This window comes from Rhea americana, unplaced genomic scaffold, assembly GCF_003343005.1.
Source record: "Rhea americana isolate MKP2758 unplaced genomic scaffold, rheAme1 scaffold_273, whole genome shotgun sequence".
NCBI classification, from domain to species: domain Eukaryota; kingdom Metazoa; phylum Chordata; class Aves; order Rheiformes; family Rheidae; genus Rhea; species Rhea americana.
This window is the reverse complement of record NW_028186394.1, coordinates 974,661-987,940: the sequence shown is the minus strand read 5'-3', so window position 1 is coordinate 987,940 and position 13,280 is coordinate 974,661. Positions and strand designations below refer to the sequence as shown.

The following is a 13,280-nucleotide window of genomic DNA, read 5'->3' as shown; positions in this document are numbered from 1 at the left end:
ATGAAAAAAAGTACAGATTTCTTAACCTGATGTCACTTGCAGGTAAAATAATAAAATAAAATGAACAAATTAGAACTTTGTAAATAGTGAGATGCTACAAACACAACAAACATTTGTAGACCTTAGAGCCAAACATTGTAGCATTGAAAAAGTTGTATAGGACTTTTATTTTCCGTTGTTCATTTTATCAAACTTGATGTCCTTTATTTCAACAGACTTTATACAGGACTTAAGCAAGTCAGCTATTAATACAGTTAATGTTGCATACTTGAAATTCTCAGAGAAATTTAGCTTTGTATGGTACAACATTTTGATAATGATTTACTGTTATATGACATTAAGGCAAAATATAAGAATGAACTTAGGACCAAATCTTACATCTTAGCTATTAACAGGAAGACATAAATGAGTGGGTTATTTCTAATTGGATCTGCTACTTACCAGATCTTTGTTCAAGTATTAATATGTCTTAATGACTGACTTAAATTACAGAAAAGACAGTCTCTAATCTTGTTAATGCTATAGCATGGTTTGAGCCTTCTGGTTAAATGGTCCCAAGAGTAGGAAGAGTCTTAATATAGTGAAAAGGAATGTGTTAAGTCCAGAAACCAATACTGCCACCTCTGTATGGTAGGAAACTGTTAGATAGCGACTTGTGGGATTTAGTTGCATCATAACTTAAGTGTTGTGGGAAAAAGAGCTGATTTAAGAGGATCAAATTGAAGTTATGTTTGTGTGTACAGTGTTATTTGTTAGAATTGCTAGTGGAACACAATGTCCAGTTAGAATAGCTCTTCAAGTAGGATATGAAAATACTGGAGGGCTCAGAAGAGGCCACAAAAATGTTCTGGGTCTAGAAACCAAGGCATTAAAAAAAACAAAACAAAAAAAAACAACCCACACTTCATGAACTCAGTGTATTCAGGCACATCCGAGAGAAGAGGGTCAAGAAGTGACTCAGTCACTCTGTGGAAATCAATTCCTGTGAAAAAGTTATCTGATAGTGGAGTATTTCAGTCTTTTCAACAAAGATATAATGAGATCCAGTAACTGGAAGTCAAAGCTACACAAAATTCCTTTAAACATGATACAGTTTCCTAGCAGTGATGGAGGCTAATTATAGGGTTAGTTTACGGGAGAGGTTAAAGGCTTTGTATTATTTGGACTCTTTAATCTGAAACTAGATAATGTTTTACAAGAAAGGTTTAAACCTGGATACTCAGGGAGCTTACTGGTACAAGAGTGTCCACGTGGTGTGGGGGAAGTCAGTGGGATTTAGTAGCCCTTCTGCAGATTTGTGATTCCTAGTTGTCTTGTTCATTCTCTTTGCATGGCTGCAGAAATTGCAGAGTTTTCGTCTTGCTTAAAAGGGATTTAGTTCTAAATTAAGGTTACTAACTAGTCTTGTGCTTTTGGGTGCTTTACAGGGGTTAAGAAGGATTTTATTATTATTCTTTGGGGGAGAATTAGATAAAGATTCTTCACTGTTTTTTGAAACATCAGAGTTTAGACACTGAGTTGGGCAAATCAGCGTGCAGTGTTAGTTCAGAGAATCCCATTCCTCATTGACAGTTTACTACATCTTTCTCATGTTTGCAGTTGGAGCCAGATTCGAGATCAAGAAGAGATTTTCACCCAGGATGAATTGTTAAGGCATTATACAAGGCTTTCATCTACAGCAAGAGAGTAATCTTTGTGCTAGGACTTTCTGGGCACTTGTTTTATCTCACTGGGTTCTCATAAAGGGATCTTGGATCCATCTCAATTTATTTTTTTGTTAGAATCATAGTGCCTTCAGTTAGTAGGTTCTGTAAAAGAGTATTGGATGATAGGCTCAAGTAGAGGATCTGTTGACTCACCCTTGCCTCTAACTCTGAAATCATGACTTTCTATTAAAAAGTCTCCTGTGTTTCCATGAATAGTGAAACGGTGACTTACTCATGGCCATGTGTCATATGTTTGGCACAAGAATCACTAAAATCTCTGACTTGTGGTGCCACTTTTTTTTCCCTCACTTTCATTTTTACTTGCTTATGCACAAGCAAGTAGAGAAAGGATAATTAGAATTTTTAGTGTGTAGAGAAGAATCCCAAAATGTGTTCTAGAATACAAGTCAATCTATCAGAAATTTTTTTTGAGTGTTTCAGGCAAAGGTCTATTAGAATTAATCATAACAAATTCACCTGCACAAAGTTTTGTTGACACTTAGTTTAACAGTTGCAGCATGCTCAGCTCTTTGTTGGGGGACTTGGATACACTTGTCGTATGAAATTGCATCGGACCAACGTGTGACGCGCGGAGCACGCAGTTCAGAGAGGCTAAATACAACATTACTTTGTGTCCCAGGAAAAGGAATATTTTGTAGCATTGGTCATTAGTATGAGCCATGGTAAATATGAATTTGCAAAGCTGAAACATGTGATTTCTGTTGTGCTCCACAGTCAGCTTGAAGGGAAGTGAAAGGGAGAAGTGAGGGATTGTTTTCTGCAGTGTGGTGAGTTCTTTTTTAGCTCAGATCTTCATGCAGAGGTTGCAGATATAGGGATGTAGGGTGTTGTTGGGATGGGGCCAGACTCTTCAGTGGAGCCTAGTGTCAGGATGAGAGGCAATGGGCACTAGCTGCAGCACGGGAAGTTCCAGGTGAAGATAAGGAAAATCTTTTTTTAATGGGATGGTGATAGAGCACTGGAAAAGGTTGCCCATAGAAGTTGTGGAGTCTCCATCCTTGGAGGTAGTCAAAACCAGACTAGACATAGTCCTGGTCAACCTACTGTAGGTGATCCTGCTTGGTCAGGGGATGGTTGGATTCGATGATCTCCAGAGGTCCCTTCCAACATCAAGTGTCCAGTGATTCTGTTATACGTCTGCTTACAGTTGGTAAGAACTGTAAGAGGAGCAGGATCTGTGAGTTTGTGCTCTTTGACAACCAAAGCAATTGCTCATGGGATAAAATGACATTAGTTCAACTTGCATTAATACTTGCCTATGTGTGAGGTGATGTAGCCTAGGAGGAGAGGAGTTAAAGGGTAGGGAGTATGTGGCAGCAGTGTCCCACCAGCAGAGCCTCTGAAGTGCCTGTCGCCTCTGAGCTATATGAGAAACAGTTACACATTTATTGGAGTTCCTAAACTTTTCTCTTGAGAGTGCTTTTCTCTTGAGTCAAATTTGAATAATTTGGTTCAAAAGCTAATTACTGAGCCTGTATTCTATGCCAGTGGCTTCAAAGTAGCCCTCATGCTTCTGCAGCGCTCAGAGTGTGCTTGATGCTGTGCAGCCAGATAATGGCAGCCTGCTCCAGGAGCTCCCTGTTCTGCACACGCAGGATGAAGGGAGGACAAAAACAACAGGGAAGTGTGTGAAAGAAATAGAATGAACAGAAATGAGACACACTGAACATACTGATGTTTCCCATCTTCATCTTTTAATTGAACTAGTGTATAGTAAATTAATGTAATGTAGGAAGAGCTGTGGTAGAGGTCAGTGATACAAGCTTGAAAAATTCATGAGGGAGAAGATGGAAGACAAGAGAGTCTACATGGGATGGAGGAGAGTTGAAGAGAAATTCCAGTTAGATTTGTATCAGGAGAGAAGGCTTGAAAGCTGTTTTCCCAGAAAATAAGTCTGTTTCTTTTGTGAATCCACATGTGGTTTTGATATTGCAACATGACCAAATGGCATAACTGAGGCCTGGAAGGTGAGAGTGTTATCCGACAGTTTGAGACCGAGTAGTGTATTCTTTCCCAGCTCTGCTAATACCCTGTTGGATGATTTTGGGCAAGTACTACTATATGATCTGCAGATAAAAATCAGTCAAGAAAACCCAGGCCACATAATTAATAACTTTTGTCTAAACTTTGCCACTCACTTGGGATAACACTTTGCGCATGGTCCTTGGTGTTGGCTTTAAGTAGAATTAGGCCAGTCTGAACTTGAAGATAATTGCTGTTTTCAAATAAACTTCTGTATAAGGTTGGGGGAAAAATCCTGTATTAATTTTTCCTACAGAGAAAATTCAGCTGTCTCTGAGTGTCAGTTTCGTAGGTGGACCAATGAAGCTAATAAACAATCAAGTGTTTCAGAGTCTGGTCATACCAGAAACGGCTAAAACTACTCTTCTTTCCCATCACCTATAAAGCATAACAGTCCATTTGCTCTGAGTAATATATCACACTGGCATTAAGTTGTGTGTTAACCCTACTTAAAGTTATAATTGGGTTTTTGGAAGGAGAAGGGAGTTGCTAATAAAGATGATGTAAACATAAATAATGGAAGAATTAAAGAAAAGAAAGATTCTTATTTATATTGTATAAACATTTAAACAGCAATGGTGCCACAACCAGTTCTGAAATGAATATATAAGGCAAGGATAACATCGGTATCTTGATACAGAGCTAGGAATTGCTAGTCCTAAAGGTCTTATATGCCATTGCTAGTGATAGTAGCTTTCAAAGAAGAAGTAGTGTCAGCTCCTTATTTGTATGTAGTGGTACAGAAATGAAGTTTTCTAGTCTCTGCTTCAGTCTTAAACCATTGTTGAGTCTATTGATGAAATATATCTGGAGATTTCTATCAGTACAGGTGAGATCTGTCGCCTGTTGGTTTTACCAAGTATGTGTTGCTAAGCTTAGCATTATGATAATTCTTGTTGTATGTTCCCAAAGTGGAGCAAGAAGAGACTGGTGTATCACACATCTAAATAGGTTCCTTCCCTTTTTGATGCTTCTCCACTTGTGCCAGGGGTATATACAGATTTCAGGTTAAGTCTAAATGTATGACTGCTGTCATTTTTAGATGGTTCTCTTCTGCATTTTTTTTGTTTCAGGATTTGCTATGCCCTTACAATGCACTTTATTCTTTGTTGTTGCTGATGTTTCCTTCAAAAAGCAGAGTACAATGTACAGAGTTACCCTGATATCTATGTGCATAGCTGTGCTATTTAGTTACCAGGACACCTTTCATTGAACTTCCCTATTTTAAACATGTCATGCATAAATTGCCTCTTCTCCATTAATAACTGTATTCATTATCATACTTAAAAAAAAAAAAAATCATGAGGATGTGATTTTTCTGGTAGCAGCCATAGCTTAGGTTGCAAAATATTTTCACTTCTTGCTTTTTCTTGATCTTATGTTTTTCTAAAATATTCATTCTGTACTGAAACTTCCTGCTATGTGGTTCTGAAGGCACTTTATTATTTTTGAATCTCAAGCAATTTCATTGATTCGTGTTTGGATTATGTGTTTGCAAAAGAAAACCCCCGTTTTAAAAACATCCAGAACACTGTCTATCTACTGCTGATCTTTTTAATGTCAAACTCTGCCTGAACCTCCTCAAGGAATAGGTTGTTATGTCAGGGAAAAAAAGTTGGCTGGAAAATAACGGTACTTGGAGGAATGTTTGAAAATGTAAGAAAAAGCACAGGAGGAACTTTGCACTGCTTGGGAAACATTTGCTGTATAAAATTGATCCACATGGGTTTTCTTAGATTATACAATTGTCTGTACATTTTTGGAAAGTGTTCTTTGGGGACTGAAATCTCAGTGTTACAAAAGAAGGGAAATGAGTTTTGTTTTTTGAAATAGGGGGTGTAATTTTACTTTCTATGAAGAATAGCTGCAGTTCCAAGCTGCAAAACAGGTTTTTAGTAGGCAAGTAGTTGAAAACTTCGCTAGTTTTTGGGTTTTTTTAAGCGATTATTGCTACTAGTTCATTCAGATGAATGGAAATAGAGATTTCCTGCTGATGTTCTGTTTGTCAAAATAGATCATCTGTGGAATAGGACAGTGGTTCCGTTAAAAGTGTATTATAATGTCTTTGCATTGTTTTTGTTGGTCTTTTGTGACTCTTAGTCACGTGATCTTAACATTACTGTAAAGATGTTTAGTAAGAAGTAAAAATGTTGGTAAGTATGTAAGGTCTGAATTCAAGAAAACATTTCAGTGTTTACTTGAATCCATGTCTTTCCAAGATGGCACTTAAATAGGTGCTTAAGTGCTTGCTTAAATTGAGATTGCTTCAGTGGAGCATAGGTGCTGTGTTAGTAAGCATACAAAAAGCTGCAGATGTTAACAGGCCTGTTTGATTCCTTGCAGATCCGTGATCACAGGGGATTGTCCAGACATCACTCTGCAAATAACACTTTCACGTCCTCCTTTAGGGGTAAGTTTGCTGCCTCTGGATCTGAGTCTGTTTAAAAGTGTGGTTAGATGATAGTGGGGGCCATAGATTTAAGGAGTTCCTGCCCCGTTCTAGTCTCTGTCTTATCTGGTCTTTTAGAGACTTTTTTAAAAATTGTTTTGGTCACTTGTTTGATTTCTTTCACTTTTTTGCCTGTAGTCTGGGGGYTTGGGGGACAACTGAACAAGGTGCCTTGGTGCTACCCTCTCTCATCCACACACTTTGCAAAGCTTAAACTAGCATCACTTCTCAGACCCCTCACACTGAGAAGCTATACCCGCAGTGGATATTTATAGGTAGATCAGTAAGTGGAACAGTTTTACTTTGACAGTTTGACATCATGATCGTTAAAACTGATTTCTGTTCTGCAGATCAGTACCAGCTTTTCCATGTGGACTTTTTCTCTGAAAGAAATGAAGTTGTCTTGTGTATGTAGGATATTTTATCAGTGTATTGTGCTTTTGTAAATAGGTGAAGGTGAACTTGACCATAGAGCAAGTACCAGTTGTACAAAGTTGTAGCAGATACTATTTCATCATTGTACTTTGTGTGACCACTCTTAAAAGAAGGCATCCCTTCAAAGCAATATTTTTATACTACATATTAATTATTTATAATTATTCATAATATTAATTAATATTAAAAATTATTATATTTTTATGCAATGTATTAGCAAATAGACTTATGAGGATTCCACTTTGATTTGTGAACATCATTTGTGTTTTTTCACTTGTTTTTTAAAGGTTAATTTAACTACATCCCATGTGGAAAAGTTGCCCTGCAGTTCCCTGCAGATAGGGAGGCAAGAACTCAGTTTATCTTTGAGAAGTAGCACTGCGTTAACTATTCAGGGTGTTGTTTTGCATGCCTGATTATCTAGTTCATTTTTTTTCCTCATCTGGTTCACTCTCCTTTCTCCTCTCAGCTCAGGAGAACTGTGTCTTCTCCCATCTCTCTCATTAGTGCCACTGTCTGCCAAGATGCATACCAGTGAGGGTCTGCATAATATAAGGAAATCCAAAGCGTCTGTGCAGGAGCATTGGCCGTTTAGTTTATATGATCTGTGTTCCCCATTTGTTCAAATGGAAACCAAGTGTGGCATTTAATGAGAAATGTCTGGAAAGTCTCATTTCATCTTTTTCTAGTCTCTTGTATGTGTTGTGAAATGGAACTGTGGCTTCGTTAGAGGGCACTCTTTAATAACATGAAGCAAGACTGCTGTTTAGGACAGTGTTCGCCACATCCTGTTCAGCCAAAAAAAAAAAAAAAGTACTGATGGAAATGTAGTTAATAATTTGCTGCTTCAGAGTAAGAAGTATAAAGCTTAAGATAGTGAAGAATATAGCATAATCTATCTTAGAATGCTAGCAGCAGGCAAGATTGACTGTCTTGTGGGCTGATCTAATGATTGTGTTGCATATGGAAGATAGCAGGATTCTATTAGATAATTTACTATACATTTCTAACTGTAGAATAATTCATTTAAATAACCTGCTTTTCTCATGGCCTTTTCCCATCAACTAGATTGATCCTAGATGTGTGCTCGTTTGGGAACTGTCTGTTTTTTTCATATGACTGCAATCATATTCTTAGAAATCCTTCAGAAACTTTAAGTTACTTTGGAAGACTTCAGAAACTCTTGGATTTTAATTCCCTTACACAAGTTCCTTCTGTGCCTTTGACAAATTGTTTATTGTGTGTTCTTTTACTTTCCTTGTGAAATAAAGAGGATAATGATTTTTACCTTTGGAAAATTAAGCAATGTATGTAAGTGTGCTTTGAAATCTGAAGTGTTTTAGAATTTGTGAAATATAATTAATACATTGAACAAAGCAGGAGTCATGGAAATCAGATTTAAGACCATGATTATTGCTCAACTTCTTTGGTTCTTTTTTTATTTGGTCATGATTATAGAGCCAGATCATTTGCATAGGTTTGAATTTTCTTGATGTTTGTTTTTTTGTCTAGAGAAGAAATCTTTATATACAGGAGTCAGACTGTCTGTAAACATAATTTAAACTTTGCCTAAAACATAGCTTGTTTTGCCTTTTAAAAAAGCATACCAAACTGGTGTAACTTGACACATTTTTCTGAGCAATTAGCACTGAATCATATCCACGCTGGATAGGCTTGGCTAAACTGAAGCACATTTGCTGTGCTGGAACCATGGCTATGCAGCATAAATCTCAGTTTCAATATATGGCTTTGCTTAGCCTTTAAATTCCCTTTTCTGTTTTAGCATTTCAACTAGTAGCTGAATTCTATGTAGCCACTTGTCAGTGATGCTCGTGGTATAAAGTAGGGATGTGACTTGCTTAAGGTCACAGAAACCAGTTTTTTGGTTGCCTGACCATGTTTTCCTTACTAGGAAATACTCCATGCAGCTGAGACTGGCAGGCATTTCTAACAAAGTTTAGCTTCACATCTCTGAGAGCTGACAGCTTTATCATCTATAGTTTATGGATGGTGGCACTGATAGCACAGAAACTGGTTTGATGAACTATAGCCATAATATCATTTTTTACTTGGTATCGTAAAGAATTATATAGTGCTTCAGTGAACTCCTAATGGCCACAAGGGACTGATATTGAGACAGAATAAGAAAAATGCGATGCTTATGCTGTCTTTTTCCTCTCCTAGCTTGCATCTCCTCTTGCGTCTGCCCTTTTATTCCTGCTAGCATAGCTTCTTGTCAGCAAAAGATGGTTCCTTGGGGTAAGGAAGGAAGATGTTTCTGCCCTTTAGTCTTCCCGTGTCCATCCCAGTAAGAGGATACATGAGGTGGTAGTTAGCAGGAGCTGAGCTGAGACATGATACCGTGTGGATAGCTGCTGAGCTGTGGGGAGAAGCACTCTGGAGTGCCTTCAGCAGACCATAAGACAGTCGACTGGCATGAGGTGAGCAGCAGAAGCATGCTCTCCCTTTCAGTAAGGTCTTGACTAGGTAGCTTTGCAGAATAATTTTGTTTGTATTTTCCCCCCCCCCCGTTTGGGACAAAATTTAAGAAGTTTATAAATTCCAAGTAGCTTTAAAGACCTGATCTTCTGCACTCAGTTACTGAGCTTTGGTCTAGCGATAACTACCTTCTGTGGAGGATAAAACATAAAACATATGTTGAAGTGGTGATCCAGCTTTTTTAAGAGGTGGGAACTGCCCTTCATGTTTGGGACTTGGCCTCCATGTATGCTGGCAAGGAAATATGACTGATGTATCTAGGGTCCGGTCAGTCACAGGCAACTTAAGAGGCATGCTTCTGGTGCTATCCTTACACCGTGCGTCCACACAGGAATTCATTCTGAAGAACTGGGCTAGATGCAGGCACCATACGCTGCATGCTTCCAGTCTCATACCACTTCTTGAGTGGGTGACAACAACAGCTTCTCTGGGGGCAATGGCCAGATGTTGTCAGCAAACTAGACCTGATCCGTGGGCTGCTGGATTTTTTCAGTGAGCTTCAGCTACCTCAGAATGCAAGGCAGGTTGGTCAGGGATGGCGTGTGAGTAACTGCACCAACTCTTGTTTCTGAGGAAAGTTTTGTTTGTCTTGCTGGCAAATGGAATTTAAGGTGAAATGGAGTAAATAAGGAATTCGTTGGCTGGGGGTGGGGGAGAGAAGAAGAAAAACCCAGCATGCCTAGAGCAYTTTCATCTCTTGGAGTAGAGACTGTATTTTTAATGGTTTTGAAGAGCTCATTCCTTGTGGTTTCTGTAAGTGATATTAGGAGTGAGGACAAAGTTCAGCTAAAATCTTCACCCTTTGTGTTATATTCAGGCTGTATATTGATGCCTTATCATGTGTTTACTAGACACAATTTTGGGTGTTCTACAAAACAGTAATCTTGTAGCAAATGGTATCTAYGGAAGGTGCTGATAAGGACCTCCAGCTTGCTTTTATGCAATGCTTTTTTCCACTGCTCAGTAACATCTACAAATATTTTCTCATAGACCATTTCTGTGGAATTGAAAGTTTGTTTTTTTCTTTACGTTTTGGTTTCCATCATTCTTTGGAGACTATCTGGAGTTGTACAGTGACATGTTTGCATTAGTTAGCAATGCCATCTTCATGGCGTGAGGTATTAAATGTCATTAACAGATGCTAGTGTCATCTTTGCTTTAGCTCTGTCATCAGTTCCAGGTACCATTTGATTTTTATTAAAAAGGGCTACTGCAGTTCTTGATCCCATTTATAGTTATTATCAGTGTTGTACTTCAAGTGTTCTGCCAAGTCCTTGTTTTTCAATGTGTATCAGCAACGGCCTGTCCTTTTGGGATCTGGAGAGCAAATGTGTACTTTTTTGGCAGTATTTTGGGGATGGAGTTGTGATTATAGTTTCTTGAGCGCTTCTCTACTGTTAGCCTGCCTCAGCATTGACATTCTGGTACAACAGACTTTTCCATTGGTCTTGGACATTGCAGGCCAAATTGCTGTTCGCTGGGTAGTAATGACTGAAGAGTGCTTTCTGCTTAAATAAGTGTGAAAAAAGCCTCTACTAGTAGAATTTAGGGAAAGGAGTAGAACATGCACTTGTAAAAATACGGGTGAGGAATGTAATAGGGAAAAGTGTAAGTGTAGGCCAGTTCTCTATCTAATGCCATAATGTAAATGAACTGGGCAACTCTGTTTTCAGTAGGAACAGCTTGGCCAAGAGCACAGTGGTTCTGGCTGCTGACTTGGAGTACATCTAAGTGCCAAAAAGTAAATGTTTTTAAGCAACACAAATGCAAAACTTTAGGGATATACTTGAAAAGAAAGAAAACAAAAAAGAACAAAAGTGAAGAGACTTATGTACAGTGTCCAGAACAATTTTAAAGTGCTCTTGTTCTGTGCATAAATAATGGTTGGTTCAGCCAAACAGAAATCTGTCCTATTGATTTATTATACCAATTTAGATATAAGCCCTCTGTGCAGAACTGTCAGTTTAATAGAGCAGCTTTCTTTCTCCTTTTAGATTTAATCCACATGTTGTATCAACAGAGCCTTTGTCTCTCCTCAGTTATGAGTTATCCTTTAAAAAAAAAAAAAAAAAAAAAGCAAAACCACATGTTTTTTAATAGTTTTATTTCAAAGGAACGTAGAATGGCATACAGAGAGGTGGCCATCAAACATTGAAGCTACCTGCACATCAGAGTCAAAGTGGTGCTATAAGTGGAAGARTGAATAATGGCCCTTTTGCCTCTCCCCTTCCTAATGACTATGAAAAGCCCAATAGTGACAGGAGGAGGCAGCGTTATCTTTAGCTAGGTTTTCTTCCCAGCTTGTGCAGTGATGCTAAACATACTCTTTTTGCTTAATGCTAATTTCCTTCCTTTTCTTAAAGGGGAACTTTTCCAGAGGTGTATGTAATTCACATTTCCTTCCTGCCTGCCTCCTTCCCCTGCAGAGAAGGAGTTCTTTCTTGGACCCCTCCTGTTTTCCAAATGGAGGAGAATTATTCTTAGGAAACTGAATTTGATATTACTTGTATACTTATTTTATGAGAAAACATTTATTTAAGTTACAAAGCTCACTTAATATCTGTATGAGGGTTCATAACTGAATGTTAGAGTTGTTCAATAAAGCTGTTCACTTAAATCATTTGATTATAACCTTTACCTGGCCTTTTTCACCCAACTAACTCCTATAGTGTTATGAGTTAGTTCTGAAGGCATATATCTCTCCATCCTAAACTGGCAGCCTGGTGGGCTGTATGTGCTCAAAGGCAGAATACTTATAATACCTGTCTGCTTGGTGCTAGTTCCAGTTTGTATTGGACTGCTGGCAGCCATCTCTGTCTCTCCCTTAATTCTTTGATGTCAGCACAGCAGATCTCGCCTCAAGTGTGCGTATAATTACTTACAGCGATGTGAAAAGAAGAAAGTAATACCATGCTTTTGGCCAGAAGGAATTTGTCTGTCACTTTAAAAAATGTGGTGCGATTCTGTCCTACATGTGAAGGTTATGGAGTAGAGTAAGCAAAGATCTACCTTGGAAGCTTGGCAATTGATGATAGGAAAAGAAAGTTGCTTCCTTGCTGCCTGAACCAGATGGCAGACCTGGCAGTGGAAGGCATGGTCTTGCAGATCAGGCAGATCCCTTGGTGGAAAGCTCTTGAAAGAACACAAGATCTTTGGCAGTGTGTGTGCAGACTTTGGGAACTGGCGGGCATCGTTTAGCAGAAAAACTGGTCAAGGATTGTCAGGGCAATTAAGCCAGAGAATAGTTAGAGGCTGTACTAAAAGAAGCAGACTGTTCATCTCTAAGGCAAGTTAGATACTATCAGATCCTCTGCATGTTAACTCTGCAAATTTTTCTTGCGTAAAAAGAGAAACCCCAACCCTTTGAACATCGCTGTGGAATGCAGATGTACTGGGGATTTTGTTTATTTTCCTGCAGCCTGGCCTTTTGTCACTGCCTGAATTTCTTTCTGATGAGGGCTGAACATACCTTTCCAACATAAAATAAAACACAGAACTTGGGAGGATTATGCTTCTGAAAATCTCTCATGTATCCTGTCCTTAAGTCTCCTTTCTACCAAGTTAAGTTCTCCAGAGTTTCATAATATTGGATATTCAGATCAGATTTGTTTTTTCTGCAGATGTCTACTGTTCTTAATGGCTGCTGTTGCATTACTTCTCTCGAAGCATCTTAGAATTTGAATCCTCCCAGAGCAGTAGTAAATGAAAGGGGCATTCCATTAGTACAAACAATTTCTTTATTTGTGGATTTTTGCAGAGTATTGCACTATGTTCTGCTTTTATCTAACATATTTGTGGGCAACCATATCCAACTTTGTATTTGGCCTTGCTTTGAGGCCAGAGGACCCTCCCAAACTGACTTAATCTATTTCTGTATCCTGATAGAGTTCTGGCTAAGATGCTTCTTTTGGCTTTATTTGTATCTTCTTTCATGCTCAACAGCTTTCATCATGTTCCCATCATAAGCAGTTCTTTAAACTGAAGTGATGTGTAAACATCAGGAAAAGTATCTAAACTGTAAAATGAATTTCCTTGCTTCATAGTTCAGGCTATTTTTTTATGTTGCCATATTCAGATGATGTAAATAATCCATTTTCTTTTGCTGCTGTTCATTATGAGATGATTACTTCATGCTGCACCTTAGTTTA

At 38.4% G+C, this 13,280-nt stretch overlaps 1 protein-coding gene across 5 annotated transcripts in view; it reads left to right on the top strand.

Annotated features, from left to right (window-relative positions):
- EXD3 (exonuclease 3'-5' domain containing 3) overlaps positions 1–13,280 on the top strand; it is a 323,237-nt gene that overhangs the window by 1,719 nt on the left and 308,238 nt on the right. For 4 of the 5 annotated variants that reach the window (XM_085308338.1, XM_085308334.1, XM_085308325.1 and 1 more), the window contains exon 2: positions 6,093–6,159. The gene's annotated coding sequence lies outside the window, so the exon portion shown is untranslated. Of the gene's footprint in view, positions 1–6,092; positions 6,160–9,002; positions 9,075–13,280 lie in introns of those variants that run through there. The other variant, XM_085308328.1, reaches the window with a different exon arrangement.